A 27,114-nucleotide genomic window follows, 5' to 3' on the forward strand; every position below is an offset into this window, starting at 1 on the left:
GCAGATTGGGTCTAAGGTAAGTAACCTTGCTTACTATGTAATCATCTGTGATCAACGTATTGTAGGCAACCGGGCATACTAAACAGACCGTGTTTATATTAGAATAAGTAAACCGTTTTTATTAATCCTCCCGTGCAAAAGGTGATGTACGAAACCTTATGTTGGGAATACTTGGTGTGAGCGACTGTAAGGTTGTAATGGGTGACAGGTGGGAAGCGGGAAGCAGTCCTGGAAGGCGTCGGTCGCCTGTGAGAAGGGTGAGGTTTCTGGATGCCCTGTAAATGAGGCTGCTGCGTGAGAAGGTGCTGATTGTAAAAGAATGCTGTATATAAAGGCCGCCAAAGGAGACGAGTCTTCACACACAATAAGAGCATCGGATGAGTTTGGTAGATGTGAGTAGAAAGTGATGAGCGGGACGTCTCATATAAGGGGCGTGCCTGTTCGAATTTCTGCGTCATGTGACACGAGCAATGAAGATGCAGTGATGGCAGAAAGTGTAAGTGGGGGGATGTTCTCGATTCCAGCTTGCCGCTCCTGATGTAAAGTGAAAGCCTAAGGACTGTACTTTTTTTCTTTCCTTTTAGTGTTCTTCGTCTCGTTCTGCGAGCGACCGGGACTCTTTCACCATTCGGATGCCTTCAATTGGCATTTCAGGTATAAAACACTGCTTAAATATCGTGATACATTGGCTGTTTTGTAGTAGCTGAACACCAGTGGGCTGCATGATGTAAATTGCTGGCTGTTGCTTTTTGTTTGTGGTCTGTGTTAATGTGCAAAGAGGTGTGGATTTATACAATATTACATATATTATGTGTGTGCTATTTTGCTTCATTTCTTTATGTGGTCGGCGTTGTTGTGCAACAGCAAACGTCATTGTGCATATTTAGAATACAACATGTTATATATGTTTTTTTCTGGTGCCCAGTGCGTGCCTTGGGGTCCTGGCACCTTACGGTTCGGGCTAAGATGCACTGGCAATGTCAACATACACGTTTATTATAATCTGAAGGTAGCAGTCAAAATTATCTTGTGCACCCAGGATGCTTTCGGCTTCTGACAAACCAGTTAGCAATAGGGCCACTGTGAAGCTTTACAGGATTTAAATTCAGATTTAACCAGTAAGAGTTATGTCTTTCTGCGACTTGAGTCTCTCTTGACCAAGAGGCGACTCTAGATAGGGACAACTAAGCTGCAGAGTGAATTTTCAATGATCAGGATCACTAGTTCCTGTTCAATGGTTACCGGTTCCATAACTGGTGTAGAGCTTTCTAGTAGTATAATTCCAAGTGAAAGAGGCATTTAAAACGTAGAGACAATCCACCCAGGAAAGGAAGTATTTTCCTAGGCAAATGCCTGAATAAATGCTGAAGGCTGGTTGCATTATTCACTCCAATTGTCAGAGGAAAAAAGGACTCCTCTTTGTAGCCATTATTTTAGCATAAAGTACATGTACAGTGTAGTTATAGTTAGGTCAGAGTTTTTAGAGGGATTGTTTTTTTGCCAATAACTTTGGTGCCGTTGACCAATCTTTATAAATCATTAACAAAAATGTCCATCGACCTTAGGTCTTTCCGGAAAAGTTTTGGGGTGATCCTCGAAATGGGGACCAAGTAAATGGAAGGCCCCACAATGTTAATTTCATATGTTAATCCAGATAGAAAGATTTGGTTGCAGGTACAGAAAAAATGGCTCAACAGAATGACACCAAATTCGTTTTCTGGAACAGTGCGTTTAAATTGATGCTTGTGGCAGTGATAAAGGGGATTAAAAGAAAATAGGAATACATAGTTGGTTGGTCCAGCAGAAGTCACGCTCGGGTCCTGCGGCTGCCCCACTGTACCAAAAAGTAACAATAAAAAAGGTCCCACTGATTAACAGGGTGGGCTTATTCTCTCGTGCAATTCTGTTAAGTGGTTAGGGCTGCTGGGGTGTCTAAATAGTCTGTGGGAATTAACATGGTAAATGCACTTTTTTTGACCCCCATTTTCTTGACCAATACTTGACGGATCACCCCGAACATGTCCATGCACATCAAGACTCATTATCATACTTTTTTTGGGAAAACTTTCTTGAAGTTTCGTCAAACAACGCCAAAAGATATATGCCGGTCAAAAAATGCTTTTTCTATAGTAGCATGATCCTAACTACACTGGGAACCGCCAGTAGGTTGTATATAATTATATACTGAAAAAACACAAAGGTTAATTTAACTATAACTCAGACCCATGCCATTCACAGTGCTGTCATCAATTATGTCATTTCAGAGTCATCAGTTAATGGCATTATTGATGTCATAGAACATTTTATAAGTGATGTAATTTGTGAGGTGATAACAAGCAGTGCATGGCGAGGCTATGAGTTATAGTTTATTCAGTTAACTATGACTGGTGAATTTCAGTGTCTTTTTTAGTTTAAAATGTTATGATGTAGGAGACATTTTAACCTAACTATAATGTCACTTTAATCTTTGATTTTTTTCAGGAAATTTTAAAGATTTTTTTTAATGTAAAGTAAGATATTATTATTCCACCCAACTATAATGTCACTTTAACCTTTGTTTTTTTATAGTGAAGTTCAATGTTTTTTTAACATAACGTACGATTTTATAATTATGCATAACTATTTCAACCCCCGTCATACACAGCATTTTGCCAAGTGCAGTGTGAGGTTGGCAGCCAGGCCCTCTGCCCAACCTCCTGCAGGTGGTCAGTCCCCTACCAAGCCTTTGCCGCACCAGAGGCCAAACCTCCACAGGTCATCAAATACCCCTTCATGCAATCTTTTTTTTAAGAAGTCCGCAGGACTCTTACAAGAAATGGCCAACCAGAAAATGGCCAATGGGAAAAAAGACCTACACAACAAATCAGATCACTCCATTATTAGAAGTTGTGTGCCCTCAGTAATCTCTTGAGACCCTTGTGAAACTCTCAATATCCCAACCGTCCCTCTATACATTTTTAATCTTAATTTCTCAAAAACTACTGAGCAGATGCACACCAAATCACAAAAAGCATGCCTTCTAGGTGTAGATCTAGCTTTCTGCCAAAGTTGGTGTAATTCCATTCAGCCATTTTGATTTTAGTGCTGTCTAGGTTTCTCTATGGAAATTGCATGGGGAAATTGCATTTTGAGACACACCCTCCCCCCTGTTTTTATTTGGCTGCAGCTTGATGTATAAGCCCAAAAATTTCCTGGAAAAAGATAAGATAGCTGAACCTTTTTAAAGAAAGGTTTTATGAAGATTCAACCATATGGCACCGAAGTTGTTAGAAAAAAAAGCTTCTACCTGTCAATCAAATTGCATGGCCATGCCCGGATATCTATTAATTTTGATCCCTAATTTCTCAAAAACTAATGAACGTATTTATACCAAATCACAAAAGCATGCTTTGTGAGTTCAGCCTTCTGCCAAATTTGCTGTAATCCCGTTCAGTCATTTTTCCTGAATTGCTGTTCAATTTTTCTATGTAAACTTTCATGGTAAAAGCATGTTTTGGGACCCACCCTTGTTCTCGACCCCTGCTTGATGGATCACCTCAAATCTTTCCAGGAAGTTGATGAGGTGGATGAGACTTGTTTTAGGACCATTTTATGAAGATTCATCAAACGGCGCCAAAGTTACTACCAAACCCAAAAATTGATCTCTTTTGATACCATGGTCCTAACTATAACTACCATGTGGCGACATCCACTGGGTAATATACAGAAATATATAGAAACACACACACACTTCCTTAAAATGGTTAATTCATACTTTTTGTGAATATGTGCATATGCATCTATATATGTATATTTGGGATATAGATGTATGCACACAAATATATCTAGTCAGATGAAAACATGTTTAGCAAACAACACTGCTGCTTTGCACTTAAAGGTGGTTGGACACATTAATGTGTGTGGCAAAATGCAATATTTTTTTTCTGTGCGGATTCCTTCTACATTCAACAGTTTTCCGGGTGGGATACAAGGAAATGTACATAAAATTTGCAGATATTAGCAAAAATGAGATCAGAAAAATCAGTGACAGCCTACTATGTCATGCCTTGGTGCATCAGCATGGCAGTGCTCGGGCATTATAGCTCTACTGGCAGAATCGCTCTATAGAACTATTGGTACACATTCATATAGTTTCTCTTTAGCACTGGTTGTGTGGCGTCATTATTGCGCCTTAGATGCAGAACCCTTCCCTATTATATTGTTTGTGCAGCATCAATAGTCACTGCTTGAAACTTCTCAGGAACTACAACTTCTAAATTTTGACCAAAGTTCAAGGAATAAAATAAAAGATAATGCTCTGTTTTTGTTTCTTTTCAGCAAACCTCGATTGGAACTCTGGATCACACGCAGGTAATCAACACATTGCGTTTTGCAACCTTTGTCTATCATTCTCCTGCCTGGTGTAAATAGTATCAACCTTAGTTCTAAAAGTTAGAGATGTGGCCTTGAGGGAAGCGCCGCTGACTTTGACAGTGTGGAACCATATTCATTCCCTGGCCTCTGTCAACATCCTGTGAAGCTGGGCAAATCATTCAATTATCCTGTGCCTCTGTGTAACCCATTCAGATGATCATGTAAAGGGCTCTAATGCCATTGAGCGAGGTTTGCCCTATTTAAATTGCAAAAAGAAAAAATAGAAACATGAAGCACACAGATATATCTGAATTGCAGCATTCTCGCAGTCCCATGTTGTTAGTGCCTGCATCAGTCTAACGCCTGCCTTGATGCAGGCGTACGATTTTGACGCATTACCGGCCAAGAAATGGCGCAGTGAAATCTTATAGACTTAACTGCGTCACTTCCATTACCCTTTCTTGCGTCAAAACGCCCCCTTGCATACATTATACCTGGCGCAGGTATAATGCGGCGCAGGGGTTTACAAAGTGACGCATCTACCTAGATGCATCACTTTGTAAATATGGCGCAACAAGGCGCATTTTTTACGCCACTGGTGCGTCACAAAAAGTGACGCACCAGAGGCGTAAAAATGACGCACAGCCTCATAAATGAGGCCCCAAGTGCTTGATTCACAAACAAAAACTTACACTTTTATGTAAGATCACCATTGTTTGCTATTCACAAAATATTTTTTCTAGTAGTAACTTTAAGACAACGGAGTTTCTGCACATAAAAAGATAGGCCAGTCCTATCTTTTAATGTGCAGAGATGTCGCAATCATAAAGATACTACAAGTAACACACCTTTAATAATAGCAACCATAAACTAACACAAAAGTGTAACCAGACCCTGTGACTCTCATTACGAATAGCCTGTAGATTCCAGTGGGTCAAGTATTGGAAATTCCCAGCCTCATCAGAATTAAATGTTTTTATTTTTCACATGGGGGTGGGGGGGCAAAATATCCAGGTGAAAGTCTGATGCAAAACATGGGAATTGGTGCGGAAACACCAGTTCCCACAAATTATTCCCCAACAAATGTTTGTACTCCTTGTTAAATCCCACCACCAGAAATACCATAGTGTGGAAATGGAGATAATTTTAACGAGCCCTTTGAACTGTAGCCCTGAGATGTTTGTCACCTTTCTCCATCGTGTACATAAAGGGTGCTTTCTGGTCGGCATGGAGGGATGGCAGGAGACAGGAGAGTACATCCAGTGATCACTGATCCAATGATCCTGGGCTCAAGGGCAAGCACTTGCCACAGGAAAGAGAACTGAAGCGTGGCTGCTCTATGCAAATTATGGGTTGTCTTTGGGGATAGCTGGATAAGGGTTAGTGGTTTTATCAACTGCTCTGCTTCCGCAGACTGCCCTCAGAACGAAGTTAGGCCTGGTTCAAGTAAAATGACAAATCCTCCTGAATTGAAGTGGACAGAGGACTGGGGCTCAAAAATATCAAAGAGAATGATGGGGACATGTGGGCGATATATTCCTGAGATGTTTTTGCTTTCTCATGTTTTGTGTCATCACCTGAACATTATCGTTTTTTCTCTTTTGCTTCCAGATTTCTCCCTCTGGACTGTGCTCGGGAGCTCTCTGCTGGCACTACTCAGTTTAAAGATGATTTGAGAAACACTGACCGCACCCAAGGCTGGATATAGACCCATTAGAGAACATTCACAATTAACAATGTACACATTTTCCGAGATCTATTCGAATTTTTGTATTCTGCCTGTGATGTAATGCACAGGAATCTGATTTAAATGTATTTATTGTCTATATGGTTTAGGATTAGGGTAGGTTTAATAGTAGATACTGTCTTCTCTATCATCATTGATCTGAACTCCATCTTACTTGCACAAGGCAGGCTGGAAGAGAATGTATACTCACCTGTAAATGGAGGAAGTTGAGAACCGACCATATAATCATTGAACAAGCTGTATGAAGATAGTCTACACCCGTCTGTGAATAAAGGAAAAGGAAAACAATTAATTGATATAAATATTGAACTATATTTAGGAATGGGGTGATTGCCATCTCTTTGCAGTCATCACTGGAGCAGTAAACATGACTTAATGTCTATGGTAACTCAAGAACCCGGAGTTTGAAACCACATCCTGCAGCCAGTTGAAAGAGCACTTGCCCATTGTACCAATTTACCACATGCTAAAGTCAGGTGGTTAGGAAGTTAACTGTTGGCAAGGGAAAAGGTTGTAGGTATCAATATAATGTTGTATATTTCCGTGACAGAATGGGAACTGTACAATGCATGAGTCAATGTTGTGACACATACACAATATTATTCGAGGCAGTGCAAAATCTTCCCGCTGGGGACCACTTAAGATATGCAACTGGTTGGTACACCTGTGAGATATGTCTGCTCTTTCTTCTTCATACTATGCACTTTCTTCCACGAGATCTGACATCGCTCTGCTATTGCATCAAAGTATTTATCTCCTCCTCCTTTAGGTTTCTTCTCCTTCTCAATCTTTCACATATATCTCTTTGATTCTCTTGCACCCTTTCATTCCTACCACTTTGCCCTTTTTCTTGATTTGTCTCACTCCACTTCCTTCCATTGCTACTGCCTTCTAGTTCCCTAGAACGTTTTCTCACTCTTCCCACATTCCTCTCACCAACAAAATTCTGTCGCTCTCTCATTGTCTTGAATACCTGTTTGTGTTTCTATGTAGCTCTTATTGTCACTGCAGTTTGTTCTCTGTGCAACACTATTCCTTGTGTTTCACTTCAAACACGAAGACGTGATTAAAGTCTCTGTATAGTCCCCAGTGTTGCACGGCCCTTTTGACATTGAACCAGTCTGTGTGTCCTCGATGGTAGCTTTCTTCTTTCACCCATGCTCCCCTGTCCCTGCTGTTAAGGCTTCTCATCAATATACTCCCTCATTACTTACTGCCTCACCCTCAACTGATTCACTCCCCCTCTACTCCTGCTCTCAGATTTCTACATTGCTTTTCCATCCTCTGCTGCTTCTCACAACACCTCAACCAATTCCCAGCCATTGATGCTCTTCACCAGAGCCTGTCCGGTTTTCCACTCATTGATGCTTTTTCACTTGCCTGTGGTGCTGCTCCATCAATTGCTGGGTCCTGCATGCCCCACTGGTTCTGCACCCTTTGTTGCTCCTCCCCACGACAACAGTGCTTTTCAATCTTTTGCTACTTCTAGTGACACCCCACTGATTATCCAGAAATAGAATCTCCCCACGCACTCCACAATTTTCATCATGCTTTCACTATTTAACTTGTGACGGATTTTTATTCAAATTTTCTGGGGCATTCTCTGTCTCTGCACAAACTGTCCACCTGATTTTGCACCCTTTCAATCATTTCTCCATGCTTCCCATACAGCTGCTCTACAGGTTGCCATTTCTGCCCCTACCCTCACTCCTTTCTGACACGTTCTCCCTTATTATTTCTCCACCCTACATGGGCCACCATTTCTACTCTCTTCAACTGTTTCTACTCGTGACCACTGCCACTCTCCCTTTAGGTTCACCTGTTCATCAAAATGTCTGCTTCTTTCCATGCCCCACAAAGATCCATTATTCCTTTACCTGGGGCCTCCATGCTCACCCTCTACACTACCCTTCTGTGGCTTCCATCCATGCTCACCCACTCTTTCGCTCCCCCTTTAATCCCTTTTACTAACCACCTTTGCTTTTCCCTCTTTCATCAAAGACATCTCTTGTCCATTTACGCTGATTTTCACTTTGATTACCACCACTTCAATCTCCCTGTTCAGCTGCATCTTTCTACGCTCACAGCCTCTTTTGCCTCCCTTAGCTGATTCTCCCCAGTGCTCCTCTTTGGCTTTTCAATAGTCATTGCAATTACCTTGACCCCCTGTTTCTCTTTTCACCTGTGCTCCTTTCCCATGTGCTTGCTGCTCATGCTCTTAGAATCAGCTGCTGCTCTAGTGCTCCCATTCATCTTGGTCTCCCCATTTTTTCTTCCCAGTCAGTTGCTTTTGCCCAGGCCTGCCCAACCCTGCTTCTCCTCCAGCACTGCTTCTCCCTGTCTTCAGGCCATTTTAGGCAGGGTGTCCTAGCACCCTCATGTTTTCCCCTGAAGCTGCTTCTTTGCATTCCCTCTACCATGTATACCCCTTTAGCTCTTTCCTGCCATGCTCCCACAATGCTTTTCTCCACACTTGAGCTAAATCTATGCAAGCTTCCCCATATCCCTGCCTTCCTAGGCCTCACAAATGCCGTTGTTTCTCTGCTTCTGTTTTAATGGATTTCCCATATACCCATATTCCCAATCTTGCCCTGCACAGGATTTCCATCTGCCTGTAAATCCTTAGGTAGCGTGCACATCTCTTTATGCCCTTGGAAGACATCTCGCATATTTCCAATCTGTCCAGCTCCTTCTCTCTCTCTTTACCTTCGCAGCATCTCTCCCTCTTCAGTGGTTTCTCTACTTTCAGTCTGGCATCTCATCTCCACGGTCTTCCCATCCTTGCTGCTCTCTCACTGCTTGCGCCCTTCATGACTGCTAATGTTCTTGCACTCTGGCTATCCATTTTCAACTCGATCCCTGTCAGCAGATTCTCTGGATGGACCCAGGTCTGCTTCTTTCCAAAGATTATTTCCCGTGGACCTGCTCCCGCACATCCCCTTCTGCTTCTTTCCATCTTGTTCTGCTGTTCTTTCCATGTTCCCTGCTGCTCACCCTCTGCATCTTTCTGCAGGGCCACTTATGGTCCTACTTTTTCTTCAGCCATTTCTGGTTCCTCCCGCCCCTTTTCTGAGCCATGATGTTGTGCTTTGGTGTACTCTAAACCAGTCTATTATTGAACAGATCTTAGGCCATTGGGATGCACTGTTTTATGATCCAGGTTCTGACTTATTCTACAGTGTGTACCCCTTGGTGTTAGTGACTCACCGGGCCGCTTTGGGTCTAAGGTGATGGGGATTAAATGATACATGTTGGGGATTCTATCTCTGAAGGTCCTATGTATGTAATCATTTAATAAATGTAATAAACATATTTTCATTATCAGCAAGTGCTGCCGTTGCAATTTGTGTGATATTTGACCATCCTTGCGTCAAGAAGTGTCAGATGACAGGATCAATGAACATGCTCTGCAGTCTTTTCCTGCCATCATATCTTCCTAATATGTAAAAGGGATTATTAAACCACAGCTGGTGATTGATGCCATGAGCCCGAACCCTCTATTAAACACCCCACCATGTATTGAACATACGCTCACACATATTTACATAAGGTAAGGAAAGCAGAGACACCTTAAGAAAATGTGCCAACATTGGCCCCTTTCTTTGATTCAAACAGTCGACTCCGTTAATTAGCCATTAGCAAAGCCAGGTGTTGTAGGGAATGGCATATATAAATGATAGATTAGTTTACGAAATGCCTACAATCAAACATATAGGATTAGCACACATAACTAACTGAAAATCATGTTCACGTAACATCATTTGATTCGATGCCTCCGGAGACAAACCGTGGAAGAGACCAAACCATACACAACACATTATCAGAAGAAGCCTGTACTCTAAGTCTGGGCCGTGGAGTCCAAAGAAAAACAGAAACTTTCATTTATTCAATACTTAAAATATGAAGTGAAAGCAGCTATGTGCTAGGGTTCCTTTCCTGGGTGGACGTAGAAGGGATGATAGGAGAAATTCTTCCGACCTAAATTTCACCCCCGTCCATCCAATTGCCCCGTGATTGTCACTCCATTAAGGTGCGGGGAATTAGTTAGAGGGCTTCTCCAGAGACTGAGAAACTGGTACATTGAGAACAATGATGCACTGGAAAACACACAACATTCCATGAAGATGACCCATAATGCCCACGTATAGAGCATTTACCAGCTTTGTCAGGTGTATTACACTAAAAAAGTGTACATCTAGTACATCTCCTGCCGTGCCCGTGCTGCTCTGCAATTAACTATATGCAGCCTCTCTTTCAGTAATCTCCTCTCCCCTGACTTTGATCCGCCTTCATAGCATTAGAAGTCGCATTTCTTGAGGAATTGGTGAAGAATGTATGTATGTGTGTACAGATGTGGGATTTCCGCAGCACAAAACTAGCTGAAGGACAGTGCAGTGCTGTACATGGTCAAAGGCAAAGATACAGTCAACATGTGACTGTCGTTGGTTCCTTTTTACTGCATCGGGATGCAGTGTTCTTTAAAGACGTGCATCTTTAGTTATTACCTAAAATGGAGGTAGTATGGGACAGTCTTGATGGATACAGAGGTGTTGGGTTCATTGAAAGAGAAGGTCGGTTGCCTTGTTGTTTGTGTTTAGCATATCTCTGGTCTGATGGAGTGACTGCATCTGTGCTGAGAGTCCCTAGTGATAGGGAATTCGTCCTCCATGTTCAGAGGGGGTGTAAGCTGTGATGACTTTGTGGATGGCACAGCTGCCTTTAAAGATGGTCCCTGTAGAAATAAGGTGTCAGTATTGGTGCTCGTTTTGGTTTTTGTTGTAAGTGAGGCTTGTCCTTATTGCCCGTGAGCCCAGACCTAGTTTTGGTTACGGTTTAAAGATGGTTGTAGCAGGACAATGGAAGATAGAGAAGTTTCTATCATTACAAATGTACATTGTATTTAAATAGTTCTTACCACCCCTGAGGAGGCAATGAAGCTACTTGGGGCGAGTAGCATGCTACTCCGGTACCAAAAATTACAGTTAAATAGTTAGTAGATTAGTAATATGTGCTCCCTTTTTAACTTGTTGATTAGTTGTGATAAGTTTGCGCTCGCACGCTCTCATGCGTTTTGTCGCACTTGAAGTACTGATAGAATAATAGAATAATAAAAGTGGATCAGAACAGGAAAACTGTGAATTTTTATTGGGAGTAGTGGACATTAGTGACAGTTAGTTGGACTAATTGCATAAAAAGCAGCAGAAAGCTTGAAGAGGATATTTGGGACTTCATTGTCGTCAAAGAGAGAAGGGATGGGATAAAGTTTGAACAGAATTAATTTTTTATCTTTTTATCTTTTTTTCCTTTTTCAATTTTCAATTTTTTTTTGTAAACAAATAGCTGAAATTAACAAATACATGTATGTAGACCTACCTATCTAAATGTGTACTGTTATGCATGCATACATGACATTTATTCATATGAAACGTTGTAAAGTTTTACTACCAGGCATACACCTTTTAGTATATCCACCCATTTGCTTGTAGACGCAGAAATATTTACATGGTCTGATGAACACATGTATTTTGTGTTATACAAAACCCTTTATTTATGTTTCTTTTTATAATTAGAAGCATAATTCCATCTACAGGGACACTTATAATGACAGCCTCGTCTCCATACCTTGATATGTATATTTTGTCATATGCAATTATTCATGCACTGTGTTCAACCCCTTGCGCGCTGCCAATCCCATGCCACGTGCAGCCTTCTAGCATGTATAATGTGCGCTGGATCTCGCACGTCCTGAACGCGCTCAGACAGACTTCTTGATTTTGTAAGAATCACAACACCAAAATATAACAGTTTATCAAGGGGTCAGTATATACATATATTTAGAAGATCTATTATCTCTCTCAAAAAATCAACAATATATTTAATCATATGTATATTTAAGTTATTCATACAATGCAATATTTTATATTAATGATTGATTTATTTATTTCATCATAAAAAATACGACCATTCCATATCATTGCATACTTTGTTGTTTGTCTAGCTTCTGCATAGATGACTATGCATGAAGATACAATCTGTTGCAGATAAGGAGTTCCAGTACAGCACATATGCCAAATAAGAAAAGAAGTCTTCAAACTTAAGAGAGATCTAAAAATCAACAGTGTAAAATCAATGTAAGGCATTTTCAGATAAGCTCCCACATAATGATATCAGAGTAGTCAAACAGCATACAAGGGAAATAAAGTGCAGGCTTATACTGATAAAAACCACAGGTTGTAGGAACTGGTACTAAGTACTTGAATCTAAAAGTATTAGTATTAGAGATTTAATATCTAAATTCAGACTGTCCATGAAAAGTACAACATTCTCAACGAATCCATTATATGTTCGAAAGAGCAATACCACATAACCATTGTAAAGTAAAGCAGATGCAGGAATAGCTTTAACCATTGGTAGTTCTTTACCTTTAATGGTGAGTAATGAGTTTAGCAAAACCAAAGGGGATGATGGACGGAGTGTTGAACATTGCAAGCACTCACCCCCAGTCAACTGATCTGGGTTTAATCCATCATCATTGTTTAGCTCACTCTGCCACCCCAGTTCAGACAGGGCCATATGCAAATTAGTCTGACCCTGTGCCTCATAGGTACAGTCCAGCCCAAACTGCCAAGCCATGTCTTCCCTGGACCGGAAACAAGCATCCTTGGACCACTTTCTGGCTAATCAGTCGTCATAAGCCAGGCTAGCTTGAAACCAGTGGCAAAGTGAACAAAGGACCCACATCTAGGCATACCCTACCAACTAAGGGCAAACAAAGCAAAACCAAAGTGGATGATGGACAGAGTGTTGAACTTTGCAAGCACTCACCCCCAGTCAATTGATCTGGGTTTAATCCATCATCATTCTTTAGCTCACTCCGCCACCCCAGTTCAGACATGGCCATATGTAAATCAGTCTGACCCGGTGCCTCATGGGAACAGTCCAGCCCAAACTGCCAAGCCATGAATTCCTTGTACCGGAAACAAGCATCCTGGGACTGGTTCTGGCTAATCAGCCGTCATCAGCCAGGCTAGCTTGAATCCAGTGGCAAAGTGAGCAAGCAGGGGACCCACGCCTGGGCATACCCAGCCAACTTAGGACGAACAAAGCAAAACCAAAGGGGCTGATAGATGGAGTGTTGACCATTGCAAGCACTCACCCCCAGTCAACTGATTTGGGTTTACATCCATCATCATTCTTTATCTCACTCCACCACCCCAGTTCAGACATGGCCATATGCAAATCAGTCTGACCCTATGCCTCATGGGAACAGTCCAGCCTGAACTGCCAAACCATGTCTTCCCTGGACCGGAAACAAGCATCCTGGGACCAGTTTCTGGCTAATCAGCCATCATCAGCCAGGCTAGCTTGAATCCAGTGCAAAGTGAGCAAGGGACCCACATCTGGGCATGCCCTGCCAACTTAGGGTGAACAAAGCAAAACCAAAGGGGAAGATAGACGGAGTGTTGAACATTGCAAGCACTCACCCCCAGTCAATTGATCTGGGTTTAATCCATCATCATTCTTTAGCTCACTCCGCCAGTCCAGTTCAGACATGGCCATATGCAAATCAGTCTGACCCTGTGCCTCATGGGAACAGTCCAGCCCAAACTGCCAAGCCATATCTTCCCTGGACCAGAAACAAGCATCCAGGGACACGGTTTCCATGCCCACAAGAGTATGGGCAAGGAAAACTTGTTTGTTTTGTCCCTCAGAAAGCCATGAACATGCTCCAGTCTGGTGGGAGCAGAGTGGGCGGAATGTACGTAATCGCGTTACGCAAATCTCTGCGAAATGGTAAAAAATGTCACCGAGCACATAGAAATTCAGCGAACACATGGAATTGCTTGTTCGCGATGCTTTTTTACAGTTCGCAATCGCTGTTTGCGTGCTCGGGCAGACGCGAACACGCATTTGAGAACGCAAACAAGCAAAACATTTTGCGAAGTCACGGAACGTAGAATTTTGGGCAATTTCGAGTTCTCTGCGGAACGCGAAATTACCCAGATTTAGCAAATTCCGCAAGCGGAACAGAATTTACCGCCCCGGCCTACTATAGATGCCATCTATATTAAAACTCAGATTGTTGTTGTAAATGGACCCCATTCAGCTTGCCGGCGGCATTCTAAAAGAGTTACAAAAGTCAGCTTGAACTTTTGAACCAATCCGTTCCGCTCGCGGATTTTGCGGGAAATTCGCGAATCTCGCGGATTGCGAATTTACCGAAAATCCGCAAAATCCGCGAGCGGAACGGATTTTCCGCCCATGCTTATTAATAAAAACTGTTCGAAAGGAACATTACATAGGATAAGCTGATATTTTGAAAAGTCAAGCACACTTGCTTTTTGGAATTGCAACATTGTGTGCTGAACTTGTGACCTGTGTGTTCAGTTGAGTGTTCCATGAAGTGTTACTATGGTAACAGGCATTAAGCAGAATGGGGGTAGGGTACAAAGTTATGTCAATAGGAAAGGGTTGAAATGTGTAAGCAATGTGTAACCCTGGTAAGATCCTCACATTCAAAACACTTGTTACCCCTGTAGCCACAGTCCACCGCAAGCGCTAGGCTTGTTTGTGTGGAGGGTGCAGGGCGGTACCTTCTTCCGGCTTCCAGGCCGGGGCAGGCACTGATTGGGCAAGCGAGTGTGTAGAGGCGGAGCTGAAGACTAGCCCGTCCTCTATGTAAGCCCATTATCACTTTGTGCTCTCCCTGATGACATTGACGAGCGAACTATATGCTGATGCACTACATGACAAGAACGACTTGCTGTGTGATTGATTGCAAATGACACTGCTTTACTTTGCAAATGCTAAATACCTGATCTCAGCCGAGCAGCGCTGTGAAACGATTTCATGTTTTGAGCGCGAAAACATTTAACTTTTAAATTGCACCGCGTCGATTGATTTTAAAAATTGCACTGTGTGTAGAAATTTTAAATTACCTCGATAAGATCCTCACAATCAAAACACTTGTTACCCCTGTAGCCCCGGTCCACCGCAAGCGCTAGGCTTGTTTGTGTGGAGGGTGCAGGGCGGTACCTTCTTCCGGCTTCCAGGCCGGGGCAGGCACTGATTGGGCAAGCGAAAGACTAGCCCGTCCTCTAAATAAACCGGACACTCCCTATGACGCGCACCGAAGACGCGCTGTGACCGCGCCACAGCAGCGCCAAAGACAAGCCTAAGACCAGCCCGTCTGTGCCCGTCCGGGCCAGGCCGGGACAAGGGGCATGGAACCATACCCTACTAGTCCGAACTATCACAGGTATGAGCTCCGACCAATTAAGAGCCCTACGGCCTGCAAAACATAGCAACTGCACCGTTCTAACGCCATCATGTAGCACAAATTGTACGAACTGTAATTTCGCCCTTACAAATATCCAACCCCACCCTGACCCAAGATCCTGCACTTTAACACCGTCCCTACGGCCAAAGCATGCCTCCTGCGAATACTCTTTTTATAGCGTTAATTGCAGATCTTTACCGCAGCACAAACTTGACATCCTCACCTTTTTGCTAGACAAGGTACCCAGTGTCCTGTTCCTAACGGAAACATGGCTACACAAAAGTTCCGGCCCAGATAAAGCAACCGCCAAGTAGGTGGGGGTATTGCGATCATTTTTCGTAGAGAACTTATCTGCAACCTGGAGCCTGTCAATATTCCAGACTGTGAGGCTGCATTTTTTTAAATCACTCTAAACCCCAATTTCACGCTCTCCGGTCTCTCTGGTCTCCTAATATACCTGCCCCCCGGAAATGCCAACACATGGGCGGCTAACCTGGCAAACTATATCACCCCCTTTCATCTCGATTCCAAAAACTTCACACTTCTTGGTGACTTAATTTTGCACCTTGAGGATTCTACAAACATGACATGCTGTAACTTAATGGATGACCTAGCAGCACTTAATATAACACTACTCAATTCAGGACCTACACATAAGGCAGGACACCTATTAGACCCCATTTTCTCCAATATTCACGGACTAAAATGGGTTCAAACCAGTCCCATATGTTGGTCAGACCATCATCTCCTTCATTTTTGTCTCACTTTACCTAATGTCCCCCAAACAAATATGGCCTGGCAAGCTACTGCCATGAGAAATTGGAAGCTTCTTGATGTCGAAAAACTGAACTAAACCCTCGCCAAAAAACCCCCCATCCATGCCCTGAATATGGAAAGTATAGCCAAAGCAACCCATTTGTGGCTGGAGAACGCAGCCGACAAATGTCTTCCTCCAACTCAGGCTAAAAGGAATGTCCATCTCCCCCCAGCCCCCTGGTTCAATGAACTCCTAAAAACCGAAAAATCAAAATGCAAAGCCCTTGAAAGGCAGTGGCGGAAGGACTACACCCAAGAAAAAAAGATGATATACAATAAAGCCAGAAATGTGTACCACTCTTCCTGTATTAAGGCCCGTGCTTTATATGTAGCAAATACTATGAACACTGCCGCAAATAAAGTAAAGATACTCTTCAACACGGTAAAGGACCTTGCAGGTGCTCAAACAATCGCAACGACCCGCCCTTTAAATAAAAAACAATGCCAGGACCTTGCCTCCTTTTTCAATGAAAAATTTGAAAAAATCATTCTTAACATCAATTCAATCTCCGCCGGAAATGGCCCACAGGAAGACGTCCCCGAGAAATTGGACGATTTGAACATTTTAGAGTGATGGCCTCCTATAACCGTGCACTCTCTAAAATCCTCCCTCAAGACCATCACATCAGGCTCCCCTCGTGATCCAGTACCCATTAGCGTCCTGAAACAGATCGACACCCCTTCCCTGACCATTATAGCAGGCACTTTAAATTCTTCCCTTCAACTCTCCACAGTCCCATCATACTGGAAACACGCAATGGTTAACACACTTTCGAAAAAACCCTCAGCTGACCCCGCAATATTGGCAAACTACCGGTCAATATCTCTGCTCCTGGCCTTCTCCAAACTCCTGGAAAGGCACATACATTCTGCCCTCACTCTCTTCACTGAGGAAAACGACCTCCTTCACCCAACACAATCGGGCTTCAGAGCAGGATTCTCCACGGAGACCGCCCTGCTGGGTGTGACCAAAAACATCAGGAGACTCTTGGATGATGGTCAAACGGTCGCACTCATTCTATTAGACCTGAGTGCGGCTTTTGACACCATCTCACATAGTAAACTCCTGGCCACACTCGAGAGGAATGGTATCCGTGGTGACGCACTAAAATGGATCGAGTCCTTCCTAACAGATAGGACTTTCCAGATTAAATCTACCCTCGACTGCTCTGATACTTTCAATGCCCCACACGGAGTACCTCAGGGCTCCATCCTGAGCCCGCTGTTTTTCAATCTTTACCTCAGACCCTTAGCTGACCTAGCTGACAGCGTAGGACTCACCCTCATGACCTACGCTGATGACTCCCAAATTATTTTTTCATTGTCAGACTCAAAACCCTCAGCTCCTTCCCTTCTCAAACACGGGCTCCATAAAATCTTCAGCTGGATGTCCATCAACCAGCTGAAATTAAACGGTGATAAAGATCCTCCTGTTAGGAAAAAATAAAGAGCTATGGAACTCCTCCCATTGGCCCCCCGAATTGGGAAATCTCCCCACTCCAGCAACCCAGGTAAGAAACCTAGGGGTCATCATTGATAATGCCCTATCGTTGAAACAACAGGCTAATAAAGTGGCAGGTCTTTGTTTCACCATCATGAAGTGGCTGAAAAAATCCTATGGATGCTGCCCCTTGCCACTCAAAAGACCGTAGTCAACGCACTGATTACATCGCGTCTTGATTACGGCAATATTCTCTATCTGACCTCAAATCAGGCAGTCATCAAATGGCTACAGCTGGTTCAAAACTCAGCTGCGAGACTCCTGTGCAGAATACCAAAAACCGCCAGGGTGTCAAAACATCTGAACGATCTACATTGGCTCAGGGTAGAAAACCGTATCAGTTTTAAAGCCCTGAGCTACATGTTCAGGATAAAATCAAAAACGTCACCGGAATATCTGCAATCACTAGCCACTCCCTACCTACCAGCGAGAAATCTGCGCTCCCAAACAGCAGCAAATTCGCGGTCCCCAGGTTCAGACTGACAAGAATGGGAGGAAGATCTTTCTCTGTCAGAGGGCCTATTCTGTGGAACACACTTCCCCATAACATACGTAAAGAAGAAAACTACGCCAGGTTCAGAAAGAAGATAAAGACTTGGCTTTTCCAGAAACAACTATGCTAAATCATGCTCATCATATACCTTTGCTCAACCACATGTCATAGGCGCCGGGAAACCCTTTTTGGGTAGCTGTGCGCCATACAAGTGTAAAAAATAAAATAATAAATAGAAATGTGTGTTAACTTTTGAATTAATGTGGGACGCAATGTGATTTGATATTTACATGTATATGTGTGCAGAATGAGAGAGAAAGTTTGCAATTTTTGGGATTTTCTAAGAGCAGTGCACTACAGACATTCTGTATAAGAATATCTGGTGTTTGATTCAGATACTTCTTAATCTACAAATCAATTTGAAAGGTGAGTTATTAATTTGTGAGGTGTTGTATGTGGTGCCTTTGTTTTTAATTAGACTACTGTGTTTCTCCTGCTAAAAATAGTCCTGCTTGTCTAGAATCACACTGTTCGCAATTGCTGTTTGCGTGCTCGGGAAGACACAAAAACGCATTTGAGAACATGAACAAGCAAAAAATGTTGCAAAGTCACGGAACGTAGAATTTTGGGCAATTTCGCGTTCTCCGCGGAATGCGGAATTACCCAAATTTCGCAAATTTACCACCCAGGCCTACTATAGATGCTGTCTATGTTAAAACGCAGATTGTTGTTGTAAATGGACCCCATCCTATAATCTCTGAAATAAGCAGAAACAGCTTTATTGACATGTTTCCTAGCTTTCTCAATCAGTGAACCAAATTGATTGGACCAGTTCCATTTCTGTCTTTGGCATATGTTAGAATAGACAAAGTCAGTTTGCAGAAAAAGTGACATCAATTCTCTAAAGGTGTCCTTCATAAGCATTTCCAGACCTACCCCAGTCAAAGTGCCCATGTCATCGCCAATGAGAGAGAAAGTTTGCCATTTCTGGGATTTGCTAAGAGCAGTGTACTACAGACATTCTGTATAAGAATATCTGGTGTTTGATTCAGATACTTCTTAACACCATCGCTGCAGGTCTTATTCCTCTCCTGTGCTGGGCCATAATAAAAATGGGTGTGGTCATGACGAGCTCAACTCGTCATGAGCACAGGGGCACTGTACTGCATGACGAGCTGAGCTCGTCATGAGCACCGAAGGAGTTAATCTACAAATCAATTTGAAAGGTGAGTTATTAATTTGTGAGGTGTTGTATGTGGTGCCTTTGTTTTTAATTAGACTACTGTGTTTCTACTGCTAATAATAGTCCTGCTTGTCTAGAATCACACTGTGAATCTATGTGCACTTGTGCAACCATTGTGACAGAAGCATGTAGTTAGTTAATATCTTTGCTGACACACAACTGCTTAAAAGCTATCCTGTTGTCAGGTTTCAGTAGTATTAGAAGCTAGCCATTGCTTATGCATTTGCAGAATGAGCCAGGCTTTCACACTAGCAGTGCTGTAGCTGAATATGTAGAATGTATGCAGTCACCTTACCCCTTTCAGACTAGTGAGTCTCACCTGCTAAAGTCCAGGGAATAGTGTTGCTTATCTAGAATCACACTGTGAGTTTGTGTGCACTTGTGCAACCATTGTGACATAAGCATGTGGTTACTTTATGTTTTGCTGACACATAACTGCTTAAAAATCTATCCTGTTGTCAGGTTTCAGTAGTATTAGAAACCAGTCATTGCTTATGCATTCGCAGAGTGAGTCAGGCATTCACACAAGAGTGCAGTAGTGAAATGTGAATAATGTATGCCGTTACCTAACCCCTTCCAGACTAGTGAGTCTCTTCTGGTAAAGTCCAGGGAATAGTCTTGCTTGTCTAGAATCACACTGTGAGTCTGTGTCCACTTGTGCAACCATTGTGACAGAAGCATGTGTTTACTTCATCTCTTTCCTGACACATAACTACTTAAAAACCTACTCCCCTTGCACTTCTCCACTGACCCATTCAGCGCCATGTGCTAATCCAGTCACTGCGCCAAAACCCAACCACTTACAAATTCACCCAGGCACTTTCCTTGCAGTTCGCTAATGATTCAGTCAGTACCCAGGTACTCATGCAGGGGGCCAGGCCTTAGCACATGGACTACTTCAAATCCCTATCCACTATGCATGCTGTTCTCTAACCACCTACAAATTTGTCTATCACAACTTCAATTCCCTAGTCAGTATCCATACACTTCCAGCAAACACCCTGGCACTACCCTTGCACTCCTCTAGTAACCCATTCACAACATGTACTAATCCATTCGCTGCCCAAACCCAACCACTTATAAATTCACCCAGGCACTCTCCTTGCAAAACTCTAATCATTCACTCAGTACCCAATAAGCATGGGCGAATTTTGCGAATTCGTGATTCGCAAATTTGCGTATTCATGAACTTGCGGATTTTTTCTTTTTTTTCTGTTCGCAAGTGTTTCTGCCAGTTCGCGAGAGTTTTTTACCAGTTCGCAAATGCAAACTTACTTGTTGGGTTGCAACGGTCGCGACCATGTTGTTTCTACGTCTGGTTCATCACAGCACCCTCTGTTTCACCACTGCCACCCTCTGGTTCACCTGTGCCACCCTCTAGTACATCACTGCCACCCTCTGGTTCATCACTTTAGATTATGGGGGGAAAAGCACACCTGCCCTGCCTCAACTGACATGAATTAATTTGGGGCTGAATAATGTGTCACTGAATTTGAGCTGGCACCTGCTTCCTTAGCTGTAAGTGCTTCCTGATTAATGATGAGCTTGAACTTTTGCACATGCTAAGTGCTTTCAGTTTTGCAAAATTCGTTGGCACACCTGCCCAGCCTCAACTGACATGAATGAATTAGGGGTTGATTAATGTGTCACTGAATTTGAACTTCCAGTCTGGCACCTACTTCCTTATCTGTAATTGCTTCCTGTTGCAGTGTAATTTTTTTTAACAGGACCTTTGTGGCATACTTGTAGCTATTCTCTGAGCCTGCTGTGAGTGTCAGAACAGGGTCATAGAATAGTTGCAAGTAGGCAACTGAACTCTGGAGGGGCCCCTCAGGAAGCACTACAGAGCTTGAACTTTTGCACCTGCTGAGTGCTTTCAGTTTTGCGAAAATCGTTTTTCTGCAATTTCGTGGGATTCTCGGGGCACGAATTTGCGCGAGATCGAATTCGGAAGCCGTGAATTCGTGCGAATATGCGATTTGTTTTTTGCGGCGTGTTAGTTCGCGTGGTTTTTTGCGTTTTCGCAAGCCGCTGGTAGCGCAATGACATGAAGTTACCCTAGTGATCGTACATGGGCGTGGCCATCTTGTTTGCGTGATGTATTTCCATTTCCGGGCGCTATGTGTAATCTCGCAAAGAGTGCGGCTCGCTAGTACAAGATCACAGGGGAAATCTCACGCAAACTTACCCATGCGGTTGTGAACGGGCGCGGCCATCTTGTTTTTCATTCATTGCTATGGTTCTGGTCATGCTTTCTGTATCCTCTCTCAATCTCTGCCATCCTTTGCTTGTTTGAAGTTTTTTTAAAATCTATTTTACTTATTATCTATCCCTCTATTATTCCAGCTCTATATTTTTGTGTTTTCTGCTACTTTTGGTTAATTTTAAACTACTTTTTTAAACTCTTTTCTTTTCTTCTTCTCTATTCTATTTCTTATTTATTATTTACCTTCCTTTCTGCCCAGACCATGGTAAAGGGAGCCAGGAAGCAGCCCAAGAAGGGGAAGGGTCCCGCACCCCGTGCCCGGCTCCCGTGCGGGCCTTTGAGGGGGGAGCTAGTGATGACACGGGAGATCTTGAGCACCGAGGAAGTGGCCGCACTAGGGTTCTATGTACAGCGCCGCCTCCCCAGGACCATCATGGCAGGCGGCAAGATCGCAAGCGGCTACAGGCTCCGGGAGCACCGGAAGCGGTGGGAGAAGGTTTGCCGGGCCATGTATTCTCACTCTCGGGTCCGGCGCACATACAACCAGGCCACCCACCGTTGGACGGATCTCCTGGACCGGGAACGCGACCTGCTCGACCTGCTCGGCATCGAGATCCCCGGGCTTGGTGAGTAGTAGTAGCTATTTCATCACTACTCTGTTTTCTCCTGCTCTGTGTTTTATTATATTGCAAATTTTTGTTTTTTATCAAGAGCAATAATGCTGCCGATTACATTGTAGGTAAATTATATTTCAAAATCTTCTGTGCATTTCAGGTGCACTGCTCTCCTTCTCAGTAGCGTTGCTACTATTCTTATTTGTTTTTGATTTTGTGTTCATTTAATTGGCCTGATAAATTATGTATGAGTGTAGTTTACAGAACTGCGTAATGCTAGACACTAAGGGGCAGATTTGCAATTACCGGCGCATCCCTGCAAAGGAGCAGGGATGCGCCAGTAATTGTGCGCCACGCCGCCACCACCCATGGTGCTAGGCATGGGCGGAAAATCCATTTCGCTCGCGGATTTTGCGGATTTTCGGTAAATTCGCAATCCGCGAGATTCGCGAATCTCCCGCAAAATCCGCAAATCCGCGAGCAGCGGATTTTGCTCGCACTGCTCGCACTGTTCGCGTGAGTTCGCGGCTTCCCAGTACAACTTCGCGCCCCGCGAATAAGTGCAAAATTGCAGAAATACGATCTAATCAAAACTGAAACTACTTACCAGGTTCAAAAGTTCAGGCTCATCATTAGTAGCCATTTCCTGTAGTGCTTGCTGAGGGGCCCCTCCAGAGTTCAGTTGCCAGTTGCAACTATTATGTGACCCTGCTCTGAACCTCAGAATAGTTACACATATGCCACAAAGGTCCTGAATTACAGCTAAGGGAGACAAGCAGGAGCCAGGCTGGCAGTTCAAATCCATTAATCAGCCCCTAATTCATTATTGTCAGTTGGGGCAGGGCAGGTGTTGTAACTAATTTTGCAACAATGAAAGCACTTAGCAAGTGCAAAAGTTCACTAATCAGGAAGCACTAAGGAAGCAGGTGCCAGCTAAAAAAATATTCTGTGACACATTAATCAGCCCCAAATTAATTCAGGTCACTTGAGGCAGGGAAGGTGTGCTTGCGTTGCCACAATAATGTACACTGACTGGACAACCAGAGGGTACTGTGATGAAACAGAGGGTGGCATGGGTGGGCCAGAGGGTGGCATGAGTAGTCAGAGAGTGGCAGTGGTGACAGAGAGTGGCAGTGATGAAGAAGAGTGTCCCAAACAGGCTGGACACGTAGAAACAACAAGTTCGCGAAACTTGCGACCCGACAGGTAAGTTCGCAAATTGCGAAATTGTAAAAACCCTCGCGAACTGGCAGAAACACGGGCGAACACAAAAAAAAAAAAATCCGCAAATTCGCGGGAATTCGCGGATTTTGCGGATTGCGAGTTCGCAAATCCGCAAAATTAGCGAACGCGAGATCCGCAAAATTCGCCCATGCTTACATGGTGCGCCGTATTTACAATGCGCCGCACCATGGGCCCATAACGTCACTGAATCGTTACGCATCTGTGCCGTAAAGGCGGCGCATTGCTGGAGTTGCGTCGCAACGATGGCACAGCTCCAGCAATGCTCTGGGGTGCCCTATCTCCCCAATGCTGCGTCAAGCCGTACGTCTGCTTCAAGCAGGCGCAGGGTTTGAGTGACGCATCATTGTCCTAAAAGTGACTGATTGAAATCTTGCAGATTTCCCTCAGCCACTTTTAGGATGCGTTCCTGTGCAGGAACGCCCTCCCTTGCGCCGGAACGCCCCCTGATGGCGCAGGGCTTTACAACGTGATGCATCTCCCATATGCGTCACGTTGTTAATATACGCCGCACCATGGCGCCTCTTTTGTTCTGCCGCTGCGTCACAAAAGTCATGCAACAACGGAGCAAAAGAGCCGCAAGGGACTTGTAAATCTGCCCCTACAGACTCAAGTCCAGTCCTTCCTTTGTACACCTAGCAATAAGAAGAAATAGTGGTGGTGGATTGATAATTTGAGTATTTTAATGACTGGTTAATGTAGTAGGAAACCTTTTGGTGTTGTCACTGATCTGCAATCACAATGGAGTTTGTCTGTCACTTCGCGTGCTGCGGACTGCTGCCTGCCAGTCCTAGGCGAACCTTTTTAGTAGTTTGTTTAGTGAGATGTATAACTTTCCAAGTCGACGGTCCGTAAATCAAGCAATACTAATATCGTAGTAGACCACATGAGACAGGTCAATATATCCCGTGGAATAGTTGTCTATTTGCTATTTCGCCAAAATATTTTGTTATTGTTCTTTTGAAATGTTTGATTTGGTTGACAACAATCATCCATGTTTTCGGGTCTTTCTTTCTTTCTTTCATGTTGTACATCAGCTCCCCCCAGGGGCAAAAGGACAGAGGAGGAGGGGGTAGTGGCTGCTGCTGCTGTAGAAGGCCAGGATCGGTCAGGCGAGGGCTCCTTTGCTGGCCCCAGTAAGTTTTAATTTTAATATAGAGTACCTATTTTTTCCTAGCTTTCCTCATTAAATTTTTTCTAAATCGTCTTTGATCTTCTTGTAGACTGTATCTAAATTCTTATCCTGCCTCTACTATGACTCCCTGTGGTATTACTAGATTATTCTTATTAGTCTGTCTGTGTAGCTAACTAAGATTGCACATTTTGCAAAAGGTGTTAAACGAAACTCCCATTCTAGTCAGCAATAGCTCTATGCACTGAGTGCAGTCCTCTGGGATTGTCCATAATGTCTTTTCAAGTCTTCTAAATGTTTATGCTTTGACTATTCCCAACAATAAAATGTGAATGACCACCAAGAAAGAATAAGGTACTACTTTACTTTTGGTTTGGATAGGAGGACAATCCATACTACTACTGTTGCAGGGACAAATCTGCACAAACAGAACTATGGACACTAAATAGTGCATTGTTTATCAATTATAATAGGCGCAGGTAGACTTTCCACATACCTCAGTGATATCAGACTTTGAAGAACCCCCAATCTCCTTACTGACTAGATAGTGTGGCAGAGTCATTTAGCTCCAGAATTAATCGATGATTGATCCCCAATGATGATTATCCAACGCAGGACAAGAGTACGGAGCCAGAGTCCAGAAGTGTCAGAGGCACGGACTCATGCTTGCATATTGCAAAACCTTTTGCTCAGTCACTCTTGACCAAAAACCACAGAGTCTATTTAAGTTTTAAAGCTTTATTAAAAGTAAAAACATTTATTAAAATCAATCTTGTCATAAAACATAAACGGTTGATTAAAAATGGAAAAGTGCTCAGTGATTTATTTCACACATTTATTGTGGGCGAGTCGAGCCCTCACCTGGTTTGAACTTTAATTTTTCTTTTTGGTGTTGAATCGTTGGTCACTCTGTCCTAGTGATGATGATATGATCTTGCTCTTGTTCCTACAAGTGAAGCTTCTGTCTGTTATGAGAAAAATGGTGCATGTTAAAAAGCAAGCATTCATCAGTTGTGCCAAAAAGTGCAGCAAGACAACACCCTTCCCTGGAAAAAGGGACATTTTTACTTTAGAGTAGACATTCACAAATTATTAGATTAGTTTCTGTATTCACATTTCTTCATTCCTAGACAAAATACTAGTGAGTGGTGTATGTCTATGACATCTAACATTCTTAAATGTACTTTGTAGGTGGAACATCTGGTGCCGGGGCCAGCGCGGAGGTGGAGGAGGACACTTCTGGAGAGGAGGCGGTGCAAGTGACGGAGGAAACTGCTGTGAGGGTTGCCACTGAATTGGTGGGCAGTGGTAAGCTCTTATATTCCTTACTTATTGAGATTGCAGACTGCAGAGTGTGTTCTCTTCACGGGTTTAGTACATATGTTCTACAGTTAAGTTACTATACTGTTAAGAAGACTTTCAAATTTAGAACACATTTTTTATCAACCAGGTAGTAGCCTCCTCTAAATTTACTTCAACTCAGATGTGAATTTTTTTTCGAGAATCCAAATCCGATCTGAGATGAACTTGATGGATGGGATGAACGAAAAGCAAAAGAAGGGTGTAAGTAAGTGTGGAAGGACGAGCAAGTTAAAAGTAATGATGACTGACAAATGATACGTGTTTGATTGGTGCCCGAGGTGGCTTGGAAGGAATATGATGCATGGCTCGGTGAAGGATGAAGCAAGGATGGGTGGAAGGAGAACAGCCTGGGTGGGTGAAACAGAAATTGTATGTGTGCGCAATATATCCTTTGGTTAAAATTCAAATGCAAGTCAAGCATAGATGTATGGCTTGCGGTTTCCCAAATAAAATGAAAAGGTTGTTTTCCCGTGAGAAAACGTAAGGTTTGTCCAGATGAGACACATGAAGAAGAATGATTGACATATAGTTTGAATGGATGGATGCCTGGATCATGGTACTATCTGACTCTTAGATAGCATATGTGTATCTAGAGAGAGTAGACGGTCACTGAATGAACTAAGTGTTACTTTGAAGAGCATGTAACACCGCACCCGCACCTCCGTCCCAGTTTAGGAAAGGCAAGGAAAAGAAGTTTTTAATTTTGTCCGAATACTACCATGAATAGTAGCAGTAGTTTGTATTGCAAGCACAGCATATATCCGGCTATTTCGATGGCCACTCAAGACCTCTGTTAATAAGTTTAGTAGACCTCGGTCATTCATGTGTGGATGTATCACTGTTCACTCAATAAAAAGCAAAGCACCTAAAGTCATCCGATATGTAAGCAAATGCATACCATGTGCAGTGATAGATAATCAGATTATTTATCTTCTTAATTTTCCTTTTCTAGTATTCATTGGCACTGTAGGGTGAAAGTTAAAATAATTAAGCAGTAGCCTTGTAACAGAGTATTCTCAGTGCCACCCGTAATAGAAAAGTAAGAGCATCACCACCTGCATGTACTGGACTGGTACAGTAACGCAAGTCTGTCTCACTCATCATGGCGGGCGTCTGTTTTTATTG

General features: G+C 43.2%; 1 protein-coding gene and 1 long non-coding RNA gene across 2 annotated transcripts in view; both read left to right on the forward strand.

Annotated features, from left to right (window-relative positions):
- Positions 1 to 27,114, forward strand: part of LOC147733112 (uromodulin-like) — a 584,922-nt gene that overhangs the window by 163,647 nt on the left and 394,161 nt on the right. The gene's annotated exons all lie outside the window — the stretch shown is intronic.
- On the forward strand, positions 583 to 7,909 carry LOC147733113 (uncharacterized). Its single transcript, XR_015308506.1, has 3 exons — positions 583 to 654; positions 4,318 to 4,350; positions 5,965 to 7,909. It is a non-coding gene; the product is annotated as an uncharacterized LOC147733113 (long non-coding RNA).

Source organism: Lissotriton vulgaris, chromosome 2_1 (genome assembly GCF_964263255.1).
Source record: "Lissotriton vulgaris chromosome 2_1, aLisVul1.2, whole genome shotgun sequence".
NCBI classification, from domain to species: Eukaryota; Metazoa; Chordata; class Amphibia; order Caudata; family Salamandridae; genus Lissotriton; species Lissotriton vulgaris.